The following is a 15,145-nucleotide window of genomic DNA, read 5'->3' on the forward strand; positions in this document are numbered from 1 at the left end:
CGCCAAGCGTCTGGTCGGGGAGCGCCGATAGCTCGCGGAAACACTCGAACTTCTCAGCTCGCAAAACATAACTTGGCGTTACGTCAATAATACTTGGAGAACGATCAAATAACAGTTGGCGCTTCTACACAATATCCAAACACTTTATGACCCCCGACCATCAGAGCAGCATGTAAACATAACCTTCTGATTATTGAATTGCTAACAATTTTAAAATAACAAAATAAGGAAATCCATGTGAACACTAGATACATACATCAGCGATATTGAACAAGCTCATGTATCAGGTCGAACATAGTTCAGCAGGGAATTTTATTTCGTGGATATGACACTGAAGAAATAAATACCGACATCTATTCTGTTTTATGCCTTTCATCCTCTATCACACTACGTTCCTGATTCTTAAAGCGGTTTACTAATTTCATTCATGAACACTTTGTGTAATAGAACGAATGCTGTCTAGAACTAGACTACAATTAGATAAGCAATATGTGGAAAATTCAAAATATAAGTATTTTACGTGAACTAGTATAGTCCAGAAAATAACCATCCTGATGCGTCTCAAAGAGTTTCAACTTAGTCAATCAATCACCAACGATCTGAATTGAGTTCTGTCGTCCAAGTGGTACATTACCCAGTCTTTTCTTACATGATTTCGACGAAGTTGACCATTTATCAAACTCGTAATAATAATAATAATAATAATAATAATAATAATAATAATAATAATAATAATAATGATAATAATAATAATAATCGTATGGCCTCAGCTACCGTGTGCAGACATTTCAATTTGACGCCATCTGGCTGTCTGCTCGTCAATTTCGACGTTCCGTTTTACTCTAGGCCCACTAGATGGCAGACCGAGTAAACCGGATCTCTCTTGGGCGTCTATGGCTGAGATTTAATGAATTTTGTCGGGTAAACACCAAATGTGTCACCAGAGATCTTTTACATGCCGACATCGTACGACATGGAGTGTCGAATGGACTTTTTTGCGCCCTTCAAAAATCCAACTACCTCCGCCGGGTTTGCGGAGGCCGACACTCCACCGCAGCTATTAAACTGGTGTAGACATAGATGTAGGCACCCTTGGTAAATTATTAGGCCTAAGTCCGTAATTCTTCTTCGTCCTATAAATCAAAACTTGTTTTAGAAATGCATTTATTTCAATGACCTTTCTATTGCCACGCGCTTTTAATATAACAGCCTACCTCGTTCATGAAATTTATTAGAAACGTGAGGAATTTCAATTCTCTGATAACAATGATTCAGCTAACTGTTATACTCCATCAGTTACTACTGGCTGTAATGATTTATGCAGGAATGCCATTTTAAAGGAAACGCATAAGGTACTACATAATTGTACGTACTTGTAAGAATGGTAACTGTTGTTGAAAAGACAGTATTAGGTTAAATATCAATCTATATCATTTTATGAATTGTCAAAGAGGAATCAAAATTGATTATACAATCCATGTGTGCCAATGTGCAGCGAATGATCGTGATGTTACTGTTCTTCGCATTATACAATCGCGCTATTTTCCATCCTACTGGAGCAACAAGGAGTGATTTCATGTACTTGTGTGGTCATCAGGGGCGGTTTCTCCATAACGTTGCAGGTTTGCGCTACCCCCATTCAATTGTTATGTTTATTTTAGGTGAAGTTCTATAATTTGCATTACTCATCTACTGTATTTTCATTCAACAAGACAAACCTTTCAAGAGCAGATATTGACTACAAGATGTTCACTGCAGGAGCCGGAGGGCTGCCAGAGGGGTGCGCGGGGAGAGGAAAAGGCTTCTTATACATCGCTTAAATAGAGGTTTATCAACGTGGCTCCGCCTACCACACCCGACTGGATCCCTCGCTGCGCTAAGGAGCTAGCTAGAGCGAAGCATCAAATCTGCCGTGCTCCTACGTAACCAACTACTAGTCGCTAGAGACCGTTGCTGCTCAATGTGAGATTCTGTTATAGAACAGGAGTGTCATCTAGCGACCCCAGATGGAAGTACATCCGCTGGATCCACCGCCGTCTCGATCCTCCTATACTGCCTGCTCTATGCGAGCCTTTTTGCAACTACGCTGCGACATAATTTCTCCGCTAGCTGGCAGACATAGACGCACAATGTTTTAAACTTATTCTAATGATGACAGCCTACAAAACACTATGCAGTATGGTCATATGTTCACTGGAGCTCGTAAATTACATCAGTAATATTAAATATCGGCAAAATTACCTGTATGAAGTCGCAATTGGCCTCTTCATGCACAATTTAAAGATTTTCCTGGACGAAGGCTTGGAGTGGTACCGTACTTTTCGTGTTCTTGCCAACGCAATATAAAAAAATAGAGGTCTTACGATCTTAGTTAGGATAATATCACTAACAGTTTGCTGATGTTCTTTGACCTCACACTGTAACAAAACACATTCTGAAAGTTTTTTTTTTTTTTTTTTTTTTTTTTGCTGGTTGTTTTACGTCGCACCGACACAGATAGGTCTTATGGCGGCGATGGGATAGGAAAGGCCTAGGAATAGGAAGGAAGCGGCCGTGGTCTCAATTAAGGTACAGCCCAGAATTTGCCTGGTGTGAAAATGGGAAACCACGGAAAACCATCTTCAGGGCTGCCGACAGTGGGATTCGAACCCACTTTCTCCCGGACGAAGGCTCACAGCTGCGCGCTCCTAACCGCACGGCCAACTCGCCTGGTATTCTGAAACGGAAGACGTCGCAAGTCCTCGTATTACGCTCGTACGTTTGAAGGACGTCGACAATAGGGCACAGCAGCTTAAGCGAACTCCTGCAGATGCTTCGCCAGAGCAACAAAACGAGGTTTTGGGTACCGAACTGTCCTGATGCATAATCAGTTCCATTTAGCGTTGTCGAAGCCCTGGGCAGTGAGATGTTGCTGACACAAATGTCACACTCCATCCTCTCTTCAACAACACGAGCCCAGTACCCGCAAATTAGGATTTGATGTCCTGTTTCTAGTTTGATTGGAATATTATCGACCGGATATCTGAGGTTGTCCAAAATGTCTAAACATGAAGAGGTTTGTTTTGTGACTGTCCATCACAATTCTTATCACAAGGAATCCACTATCCTCCACGGCTTTAATCACCTTCTGAAAAATTCCGCAGCCTGTTTCCAGTCATTCGACCGGGTCAGGAATGGAATGAATGAAGCCCCCATCTAGCAGCGAGGATAGGAATTGTGCCTGTCGCACTCCTCCGGGGCAATGATTAATGCATTACAGATGAAATGAAATGATATTCGAGTGTGGTGCTGGAATGAAATATGACAGGAAAAACCAGACTATCCGGAGAAAAACCTGTCCCGCCTCCGCTTTGTCCAGCACAAATCTCACATGGAGTGACCGGGATTTGAACCACTGAACCCAGCGGTGAGATGCCTGCACACTGCCGCCTGAGCCGCGGAGGCTCCTTCACGTTCTGAAATAAGGTGTAAAGGCACAGATGCGAGAGTAATCTGAGGATATCTAATTACTTCCTTTATTAGGCCCTTGTCTAGATAAAGCCGAGAGCCGCTTTGCTAGACGGTATTTCATGGAGTCGTATCTTTTCTGGCTGCGAACAACCTTGCCGAGATTGGCAAAATGGTACACAACACTTGAATATTTCGGGGAAAGAATCTGAAGTTTCAGTTCTACGAAAAATATAACTTACACAAACGGAAAGAAACAAGTACCAACACCTTCAAATCACTTTTGAAATATCTATAAGCATAACATGATTAATTCATTTCACAGTTCTATACGAAATATCTGTTGTACGAACGAAAGTGACCAGACACGTTTACTCATTGTACGAAATAACTCAGGTTTTCACACACATTCATGCACTAATAACACAGTGCTACACCCACACTGACAGCGAAGACTGTGCACCCTTACGGCGACTTGGGGAAATGTCGGTAGTCGCGCCTTCCTGTGTTAAACTAGTGGCATTTTCCCAGATCATGAACGTGCAGTTTTTAATGTCTAGACCGTTTCCGTTTCATTTCAATATGGTAAAAGAGTTCTTAAATGAAAAAATGTTACTGGGTTGTAGCAATATTCCTTAAAATAGAAATGTAAAAAGTTTGTTTTATTTTTAATAATAAAAAAGTATTGTTGATGTATCCAGATGTGAAAATTAGCCTGCAATCATATTACGGTATATCATTGGTAAATATTGTGCACCACTGAACCACCAGCCGCCAGTGGACTGACAACTTGTGTGGCGTGTAACCACATGGTACTCCGTACTACATGATCCAAGTTGGCTTCATATTAACAAGACTATTTCGCTGTATGTCATAACTGATTGCTTGGAATCTACTACAAACATTTCCTCACCCCGGCATTCTATCTTACTGTGACATGAATAACAATTGTTAATTAATGAACTTATCATTTTGGATGTAACTTGGAACAAAGTGTCAATTTAGTTTGTCTTTCAGTATTATTTTCTGAACTGTATTCTCTTCGTACGCTTGCTTACGTATTGCATTTTAACAATGTGGAATCCTATTACCTAAAAAATGCACTGAAGTGAAAGCGTTTCGGCTAAAATAGTCGTGCGCGTGCCTCGAGAGGCGAGAAAGTGATGCGACTGGTTGCAGTAATAGTATTTATTAATTACTGAGATACACTAGACAAACTCGTCAATAATCCGAAAGAAAGTAACGGATAATCAACACAGAAGTTAACGGAAAAATCAAAGGAGGAACACTACTCAGAAAAACAATAAATTAATTACTGAGACGCAGAAGATCAACAAAGTTATGAGTACTCAAAATTAAAAAAGGGTAACCAGTACAATAACAATGAAGAAAAGTAACAAGGAAGTACTCAGCACAATTCAATAAATGACAAAGTGAAACAAACTTATCTTCGTCTCAGCAAACCACAAGAAGCAACTACCGGAAGTGCTGGTGTTGAGGAGTGGATACATTGTAGTCACATGAGTGAAAGCGTTGCGTTACTTGAAACACACTATCAAATATATTTTTTTAATTGGCTTTACGTCGCATCGAAACAGATAGGTCTTATGACAACGATGGGATAGGAAAGGGCTAGGACTGGGAAGGGAGCGGCTGTGGCCTTAATTAAGGTACAGCCCCAGCATTTGCTTGGTGTGAAAATGGGAAACCACGGAAAACCATCTTGAGGGATGCCGACAGTGGGGTTCGAACCCACTATCTCCTGAATACTGGCCGCACTTAAGCGACTACAGCTATCGAGCTCGATATCAAATAATTAAACCCATTCGTGATAAAGAAATGGATTTATTAAAATTAAAATCAATTAAATGATGGAGAAATATAAATTATTAATGACTGAAATTGTGAAATTACTAGGTGACCCAAATAAATAATAAACAATTAAATCGAGACATTGAATGGTTCATGGTGCGGGTTACTGTAGTCACGTTCTGCTTCGTGAACCATGTGGCCTAGTAAGTGGTCCTGAGAGTCGGGATACCAGTTGCTATGGAATGGGAGTGGGCATCTCGGACATATTCTGAGTCCTGGCCCTACTTGTGCTCAGGCGGCTAGGACTATACAATTCACTGATGGTCCCTAACCCGTTAGAGGAGACATCCTCACTTGGACTATGTGCAAGTAGGGTAGCATCCTGCTTCATGAATTTACCGAGCTCAGAACATTTTAAGCAAGCCTTGGACCTATGGGAGTAATGGAGTTCCACTCCCATTTGACAGGCGACGGACTCGTTGGAAACAACTTGGCGAACAAAATGGAATTCGATGGGGAGCTATCAATATTAATGGGGCTTATGGAAGAAAGAAAGTAGAACTGGCTGAGTCAGCAAAGAGGATGCATCTGGATGTGCTAGGAGTAAGTGATATTCGGGTAAGGAGATAACGAGGAAGAGATAGGAGATTATAAAGTGTACTTGACGGATGTTAGAAAAGGAAGGGCAGAGTCTGGGGTAGGGCTCTTTATCAGGAATACTATTGCACGCAAATGTTTAGATTTGGCGGTTGGAGGAATTAGGACGAGAATTGTCTCAGTGTATTCACCATGTGAGGGTGCAGATGAGGATGAAGTCGACAAGTTTTATGCAGCATTGAGTGATATAGTAGTCAGGGTCAACAGCAAGGCTAGGATAGTGCTAATGGGCGATTTCATTGTGGGAGCTGGAATAGAACTGAAGGATACGAAAGGGTGATTGGTAAATGTGGGGAAGATATGGGAAGCGTCTCCTTGACTTCTGTGCTAGTATGGGTTTAGCTGTTACGAACACATTCTTCAAGCATAAGGCTAATCATTGTTACACACGGGAGGGCAGAGGTACCAGATGCATAATAGATTCTTTTTTTTTTTTTTTTGCTGTTTTGCTTTACGTCGCACCGCCACAGATATGTCTTATGGCGACGATGGGATAGGAAAGCCCCAGGAATGGGAAGGAAGCGGCCGCGGCCTTAATTAAGGGATAGCTCCAGCATTTGCCTGGTGTGGAAATGGGAAACCACGGAAAACCATCTTCAGGGCTGCCGACAGTGGGGTTCGAACCCACTATCTCCCGATTACTGGATACGCACTTAAGCGACTGCAGCTATCGAGCTCGGTCCATAATAGACTACCACCGACTTCGAATTCAGGAAATCTGTTAGGAATGTACGGATTTTTCGGGAATTTTTCGATGATGCAGACCACTATCCGGTCTAGGATAGAGAAAGTAAAATCTCATCATAAACCAATAAGGGTAGAAAATCTCCAGGACGAGAAAATTAACCAGAAGTATATGGATATGACTAGTGAGAAGTTCCGAACAGGTTCAGGATACAGAAAGAGAATTGGTGGCATACAGGGATGCTGTAGTAGAAACAGTACAAAGCTAGCCATAGTTGCAATGTTAGGATTGGAAGAAATCAAGTGTTAATCTAAAAAGGTAGGACACGGTTGCACGTTTGAAGTTAGAAGAGAACAGCAATTGACCAATAGAGATTAGACATGAAAGTAAGAAGTCTGACATAATTACAATGTGAAGAAAATAAGAGTTAATGAATGCAAGCTTGAATTTAGAACAGATACAGACTGTCACATGAACTTATCATTTTGGATGGAACTTGGAATTCAGTGCCAATTTCGTTTATTGACCATTGTGTTCCGAACTATATTCTCTTCGAATGCTTGCTTACGTATTGCAAATTAACAATCACTAATTGTTGATTTTGGAATTAACTTATATTACTTTTAAAATTTGCGCTGAAGTGAATACGTTTCGGTTAAAATGCCCCCCGCTTGCAGTTTGCGGCAGTAACGGGGAGATACTTCATGGACTTGAGATGACACCAGCTGTGCTCGTCCTGCACCACGTGCCTGCTTCGTTTCCTTGCTTGAACATAATGCGCTTCACTGATTGCAAATAATTACTGATATTTTCCCGATTTAAAGAAGTGTTAACGTGGAATTATTCATGAATGGGGTCCAAATTAATGATAAATGCGTTAAGGATTGGTATTTAATATGGTAATTGCTTCATCGCGATAATTTACATGAACATTAGGTTTCAGTTCTCATGTATTGCCTTAATCATTCAAACACCGGTGATTTCACTCAATATCATAGTGTCAAATATTTTATCTTACTCAATTCAATTTGATACATACATATATACATCATTATAGACCTTTTGTACTCTTACGTCTAATTTTTACTGATCAAAATCAAAAATCAAAATCAAATCACTACTGACCTAGCCCTTTCTTAAAAGATTGCAAAGAAATTGGAAAATTATTGAACATCTCCCTTGGTAAGTTATTCCAATCCCTAACTCCCCTTCCTATAAACGAATATTTGCCCCAATTTGTCCTCTTGAATTCGAAATGTATCTTCACATTGTGATCTTTCCTACTTTTGAAGACACCACTCAAACTTATTCGTCTACTGATGTCATTCCACGCCATCTTTCCACTGACAGATCGAGCAGCAGCTCGTCTCCTTTCTTCCAAGTCTTCCCAGCCCAAACTTTGCAACATTTTTGTAACGCTACTCTTTTGTCGGAAATCACTCACAAAATATCGAGCTGCTTTTCTTTGGATTTTTTTTTCAGTTCTTGAATCGAGTAGTCCTGGTGAGGGCCCCGTACACTAGTTGGGGTCTTACCAGAGACTTATATGCACTCTCCTTTACATCCCTACTACAACCCCTAAACACCCTCATAACCATGTGCAGAGATCTGAACCCGTCATTTACAATAGTATTTATGTGATTACCCCAATGAAGATCTTTCCTTATATTAAGACCTAGGTAATTGCAATGACCCTCAAAAGGAACTTTCACCCCATCATCGCAGTAATTAAAACTGAGAGGACTCCTCCTGTCTAATATGTCTGTCTGTTAAGTCATCAGCCCAGAGGCTGGTTGGATCCTCAAATAGCACCACCAAAGGTTATGTGGTTATAAGGAAACCGCAAAAATCAATGGCAGCACCATAATGAGGCATACTAGGCAAGACGAGGAGTGAGGTAGTTTGCCATTGCTTTCCTCACTGGGTCAGAAAGTGCTATTGCAGCACGACTGACCCTATGAGCAACACCTTTCATAACACTCAGATGCACTAGTCATGCTCTGAATGTCAATACTCAGCACCACCCATACCCCAGCAACTTCCAGATTGTCACAGCCATGCATGAGACTGGGACTTCGGTGAGAGCTACACTTTACTCTGGCCTGTGCCAACAGATGGATGCAAAAGTACTGTATCCATCATGAAATGGCAGCAGGCAACTGTCTAATATAATCAGAAAAAATGCTTTCCCAACGCTTACATACCATGCATGTCAAAGTAACTGGCGTCTAATTTTCAGCTTTATGTCTGTCACCCTTTCCTTTATACACAGGGGCTACTACAGTAACTCTGCAGTCATTTGGTATAGCTCCTTCATGCAAACAATAATCAAATAAGTACTTCAGATATGGTACTATATCCCAACCCATCTTTAGTATATCCGCCGAAACTTTATTTATTCCAGGTGCTTTTCTATTTCTCCACTTTTGTATCTTACTGTAAATGTCATTGTTGTCATAGGTAAATTTTAATACTTCTTTAGTATTAGTCTCCTCCTCTATCTGGACATTTTCCTTGTAACCAACAATCTTTACATACTGCTGACTAAATACTTCTGCCTTTTGAAGATCCTCACTTACACACTCCCCTTGTTCATTAATGATTCCTGGAATGTCCTTCTTGGAACCTGTTTCTGCCTTAAAGTACGATACCTATACATGCTTGCCATCATGCAGACTGCTTTGCTACAATCAATTTCCTAGTAAGTTCAACTTTCAACCATGTCTGACCTTTATTTCCTTCATACCTTAACATTGCACATATGGCTCACTCTTAACTCTTACATTCAATCTCTACGGTTCAACTGCTGTTCTCTTCTAACTTCAGACTTGGAACCGTGTCTGGCCTTTCTTAGTTAACTATCGTTTTCTTCCAATCTTAACCTAGTTTATTTAAGTTCGGTAATAAGCGCTAGCAGATAGTGCTGTAGAAGGTTTATAGTAGAATCCAAGAAGTTTGTGTCTTTTTGTAACTACATTTTATAAGATAAGATAACAAGGACGCTGCACATACCGTAATTTGTATTTACTATCGAACACATCACTTTTTTTCTGTTTGATTCCTCAGATTTCTCTACTTTAATCACTCACTATAGCAGTTAGCTGAAGTGGCAGCGTCTGTCTTCTACTTTCTCATGTATGGAAAAGAATATGAAGTATATCATAAAAATAGGAATACTTTAAGCGGAAGTCTACTTATGACTTAGCTTGCACGTACTCTATTTATTTTTCAATAAGCTGTAAGCTAGAGGCATAAAGGTGCTGAATAGGCGGGCAGTGTAACGCGTAACATGTGAAGATTGCGGAGAATATTTCACTGTACCAGGCCCACATAGTTCCATTGCAGCTCAATCATATACCTGCGACTAAAATCGCGAAGAAAGCGTGTAAATACTGAAATAGATGAAGAAAGCTCTATTATGGAAAATCTAGAAAAAATTATGTAGAACATAGTGAAGAACTGTAACAGTAATGTTCAATCTTCATATTTTCAAGGCAAGAAATGCAGCAGCTAGGAATATCATTGAAGCCATTCGTTTGTAACTTCACCCTAGGACTTCACCTGCAGATAATGAAGAAAAGAGTCAGAAGTCTGATCAATTTTATTCTAGTGAAACAAGAGCTGAAGAAATTCGTGAAATCAGTAAAAACCTATCCTGGTGCCGACATTAACAGTGACCACAACCCAGTAGTAATGGACTTTAAAATGCAACGCTTTAGAAACGCTACATATCAAGACTCATAGACATCAGAAAATTGGCCAGTTCTGATGTCAGAACTGTTGGTGCTGCTCTGGAAGAAAAGATGGAAGCAATAAGAGTCTCAACATATAGAGTAGAATCCACATGGAACTCTATAAGATATAGCATAACTCAAGTCCAGGAAAATAACATTGGATACGTCAACAGCAACAAAAAGAAAAACTGGATGATTGATGAAATCCTGGAGCTTATGAATGAAAGAAGGAAATATAAAGACCTCGTTAAATACAAAAATCTACACAAAGAGATACGTAGAAAATGCAGAGAAGCAAAGGAATCCTGGATGTCTGACAAATGCAAGGAAATCGAGAAACTTCAGGAGAATTGTTATCAGAGATTGTTATCTGTGGAATACTGTGTAGGAGGGATATTGAGTTTAAGGTGAATGGGGATTTAAATGAGACTATGGACTGGGTATGTAGGAAACTGGGAGGGAAATTTCTAGATCCTAATGGATGGGAGTAGTATAATTGGACAGTTCGGCGGCCGCCACCGCCACCGGGCTCCCAGGGGCCGCTTCCGCCACCGCCACCGGGCTCCCAGGGGCCCGCTCCGCCACCGCCACCCCAGGGGCCCCCTCCGCCACCGCCACCCCAGGGGCCTCTTCCGCCACCCGGGAGGCCATCCCAGGGGCCCGCTCCGCCACCGCCACCCCAGGGGCCCTCCCAGGGGCCTCCTCCGCCACCGCCACCCCAGGTGCCCTCCCAGGGGCCCGCTCCGCCACCGCCACCCCAGGGGCCTCCTCCACCACCGCCACCCGGGAGGCCATCCCAGGGGCCCGCTCCGCCACCGCCACCCCAGGGGCCCTCCCAGGGGCCTCCTCCGCCACCGCCACCCCAGGTGCCCTCCCAGGGGCCCGCTCCGCCACCGCCACCCCAGGGGCCTCCTCCACCACCGCCACCCGGGAGGCCATCCCAGGGGCCCGCTCCGCCACCGCCACCCCAGGGGCCCTCCCAGGGGCCTCCTCCACCACCGCCACCCGAGGGGCCCTCCCAGGGGCCTCCTCCGCCACCGCCACCGCCACCCGGGAGGCCATCCCAGGGGCCCGCTCCGCCACCCGCGGGAAATGTGAATTGGTAAACAAAGCCACGTGCTTTTTGACAGCTGTCATCGAAAACAACGCATCACTAACCGCAGTACTACCATCTTTAACGGGCCTAAACCTTAGTGGTACCAACTTAACCTCACTAGCGTGAGATTTGAATCGGTAAAGAAATCCACGTACTTTTTGACAGCTGACATCCGCCATCTTTAATCAACAGAGCACAGTGCTGCCCTCTTTAGCTACTTACCTTTGAAAAGTGGTGGCGGATAATTTGAAAAATGCTTTTTGACAGCAGCCATCTTTAATCCAGAGAGCACCGTGCTGCCCTCTTTAGCTCGATACCTTTGAAATGTGGTGGCAGGCAATTTGAAAAATTCTACATGCTCTTGTTTGGAACAAACTCACGCGCTTTTCTGACAGCCGTCATCCGCCATCTTTAATCAACAGAGCACAGTGCTGCCCTCTTTAGCTAGATACATTTGAAATGTGGTGGCGGCAAATTCCACGTGCTCTTGTTTGGAAACAAACCCATGTGCTTTTCTGACAGCTGTCATCCGCCATCTTTAATCAAGAGAGAACAGCGCTGCACTCTTTAGCTAGATATCTTTGAAATGTGGTGGCGGCAAATTCCACATGCTCTTGTTTGGAAACAAATCAACGTGCTTTTTTGACAGCTGTCATCCGCCATCTTTAATCAACAGAGCACTCTTTAGTTGAAATGTGGCGGCGGCAAATTCCACGTGCTCTTGTTTGGAAACAAATTCCACGTGCTTTTCAGCTGTCATCCACCATCTTTAATCCAGAGAGCACCGTGCTGCTCTCTTTCGTCAGCTGTCATCCGCCATCTTTAATCCAGAGAGCACCGTGCTGCTATCATGCGGGGCAATTTCGTCAGCTGTCATCCGCCATCTTTAAACTACAGAGCACCGTGCTGCCCTCTGTGGTAGTGGGAAATTTCGTCAGCTGTCATCCGCCATCTTTAATCTACAGTGCACCGTGCCGCACTCTTTAGCTAGATACCTAGTTGTCATCCGCCTTCTTTAATCAAGAGAGCGCAGTGCCGCACTCTTTGTGGTGGCGGCAAATTCCACATCCGCCATCGAGCATCGTGTTGCTATCTTTAGTTGAAATGTAGTGGCCCACAATTTAAAAGAATATTTTGTTCTAAGAGAAAAAAGAAAATATCTTTCAGCGTCAGGAAGGGCATCTAGTCGTAAAACAATAGTTCATGCTATAAAACACTAGATACTGTGATTTAAAATCCTAAAGAGTATCTGGCTGTAAAACAGATTCTTGCGTTAGGAAGGGGCATCCGGCTGTAAAACAGGTTCTTACGACTTAAAATCTCGTGTCAGGAAGGGCATCCGGTCGTAAAACAGGACTAGGAGTAGGAGAGCAGCAGCTAGCTGCTTCCTAGTATAGTTCAGGCGTTATACCATGCGAGTAGGTATGTACTAGCACCGGGTTTCGAATAAGCAGACTTTTACCTGAACAAGAAAAATATCTCGGATGTGTGTTTTTAGATGGAGTTTGAAGCAAGCCTACACAGACACACACAAGTTACATCCGGCTAGCGAGCTCCTACCGGAATGTGTTTGCCTCAGGAGAGTACGTATTTCACCGCACACGTCTGCAATTCCTGATATCCGCTTAGTAACAAGCTGCATATTTACTCGGTACAGCCTATGTCAAGCGCTTAAAGTTCTCTGTGTGCGTTTATTGTGTGCACATCCTCTCCGTTCTTACTGTCTAATTACTGTCTGCTGTGAATATTATTCTTCAGTTTACAGCCTTCAACTTAAGGTACGCCTAAACTGTTAGTTAGCGTTTGCAAAGCAACTTCTACGCTAGGTAATAAACATCTTTGAGATAAAGATAGCTAGGCTAGCTGACTTACCCTACACTACATTCATATATTTTTGTTCTTTTTTAGGTACAACCAGAATATTATCATTCGAGTTACAGGCTTGAACGTACGCAGTTTATTCATCCGAGTAACAGTTTGCAGTTTGCAGCGCGTACATTTTAAGGTATGTTTCGAACCTTTTTCTATCGATCTTATATGTTTAGATTGTTTTCAGCATTATGAGATAGGAGAATTATAAGGCATAGACAAAGAAGAGGTTTATCTTGTAATTCTAAACTCACAACAATGTCCGACCTCTATAGGTTATAACTTGGTTTCTTCCGAACATTTTTAACAACAAGAAGGCTTCTACTTTTGTTAGGTATAGAACATTCATCTCTCTCTCTCTCTCTGCTTTTCAAAACTCACGACAATGTCCGACCTCTATAGGTTGAAACTTGGTTTCTTCAGAACATTTTTAACAAGAGTGCTTCTACTTTGTTAGGTATAGAACATTCATCTCTCTCCGTCTGCTTGTCAAAACTCACGACAATGTCCGACCTCTATAGGTTGAAACTTGGTTTCTTCTGAACATTGCAACTTTAGGCTAATCTCTATAGATAAATAGTTGTTCTCTTCAATCCTCATACTATAGAAGAGGTTAATCTTGTAATTTCAAACTCACGACAATGTCTGACCTCTATAGGTTGAAAATTGGTTTCTTCAGAACATTTTTAACAAGAGTGCTTCTACTTTGTTAGGTATACAACATTCTTCTCCCTCTGCCTGCTTTTCAAAACACACGACAATGTCTGACCTCTATAGGTTGAAACTTGGTTTCTTCCGGACATTGCAACGTTAGACTAATCTCTATTGATAAATGGTTGTTCTCTTTTCAGAACTTGAAGACATGATTCCCTGCTCGCAGTGTCACGTGACATTCGGAGGACGAGACAGCCTGACCCGTCATATAAAATCGAATCATCAGCACGTATCCGATACGTTACACTGCGGGCAGTGCAACGTTACGTTTACAAGGCGAGATGCTCTCAAACGACATATAAAAACAAAACACCCTAGCATAACATCTGCTCTATGTGAAGTTTCTGGGGTGTATTTCGCTAATGCAGAGCAATATCAGGCTCACTTAGCAGAGGTACATCAGGTATCTACTATCAACTATAACCCTCAGGTAGTAGGAAAAAAGCGTGTAAATACAGATGTAGCTGTAGAAAGTAGTAGTAGTAAAAAACCAAGCAAAATGAAGAACTTCAAACTATACACTGCGAGCACTGTAATACTGATGTACGATCTTCACATTTTCAGGGTCACCTACGGAGTAATGTGCATAAAAACAATGCCTGTAGAAGTGGTAGTAATACAAACATCGAGCAAATCAATACTGCATTTAAAAGTAGGATTTCTAGTTGCAGAATTCGTACTAGTCAGAAGTTTCAGAGTACTGAACACTTTTTAAATTGTGTTCAACCGGATGTACAACAGCTTCTTGACAAAACTTTGACCCATCATAATTTATTTAGAGTTAATTTCGAACTTTTTGCGTTGTATATTAAGAGCACAGATGAATCCGAAATAACTGACATTAAATCATTTAATACGAAGAATTTTGTAGTAAGTGAGTCGACTAATTTTGGTGATGTACTTAGGGATGTCTCGAACATTATTTCAACTAAGAGCGAGGAATTTCAGGAAAAGGAATCAGGGTGGGCTTGAGTTGAAATTTTGTATCTAGAAGTTAACATCAATAAGTACAATCCTTGCGAGGTTCATCGTACATCGAGCTGCCGACATGGATTCAGCGAAAAGAAGCTGTTGTAAACATCCAAAACAATGACGAGGCATGTTTTGCATGGGCGGTCATGTCGGCTTTAA

This window comes from Anabrus simplex, chromosome 7 (genome assembly GCF_040414725.1).
Source record: "Anabrus simplex isolate iqAnaSimp1 chromosome 7, ASM4041472v1, whole genome shotgun sequence".
NCBI classification, from domain to species: domain Eukaryota; kingdom Metazoa; phylum Arthropoda; class Insecta; order Orthoptera; family Tettigoniidae; genus Anabrus; species Anabrus simplex.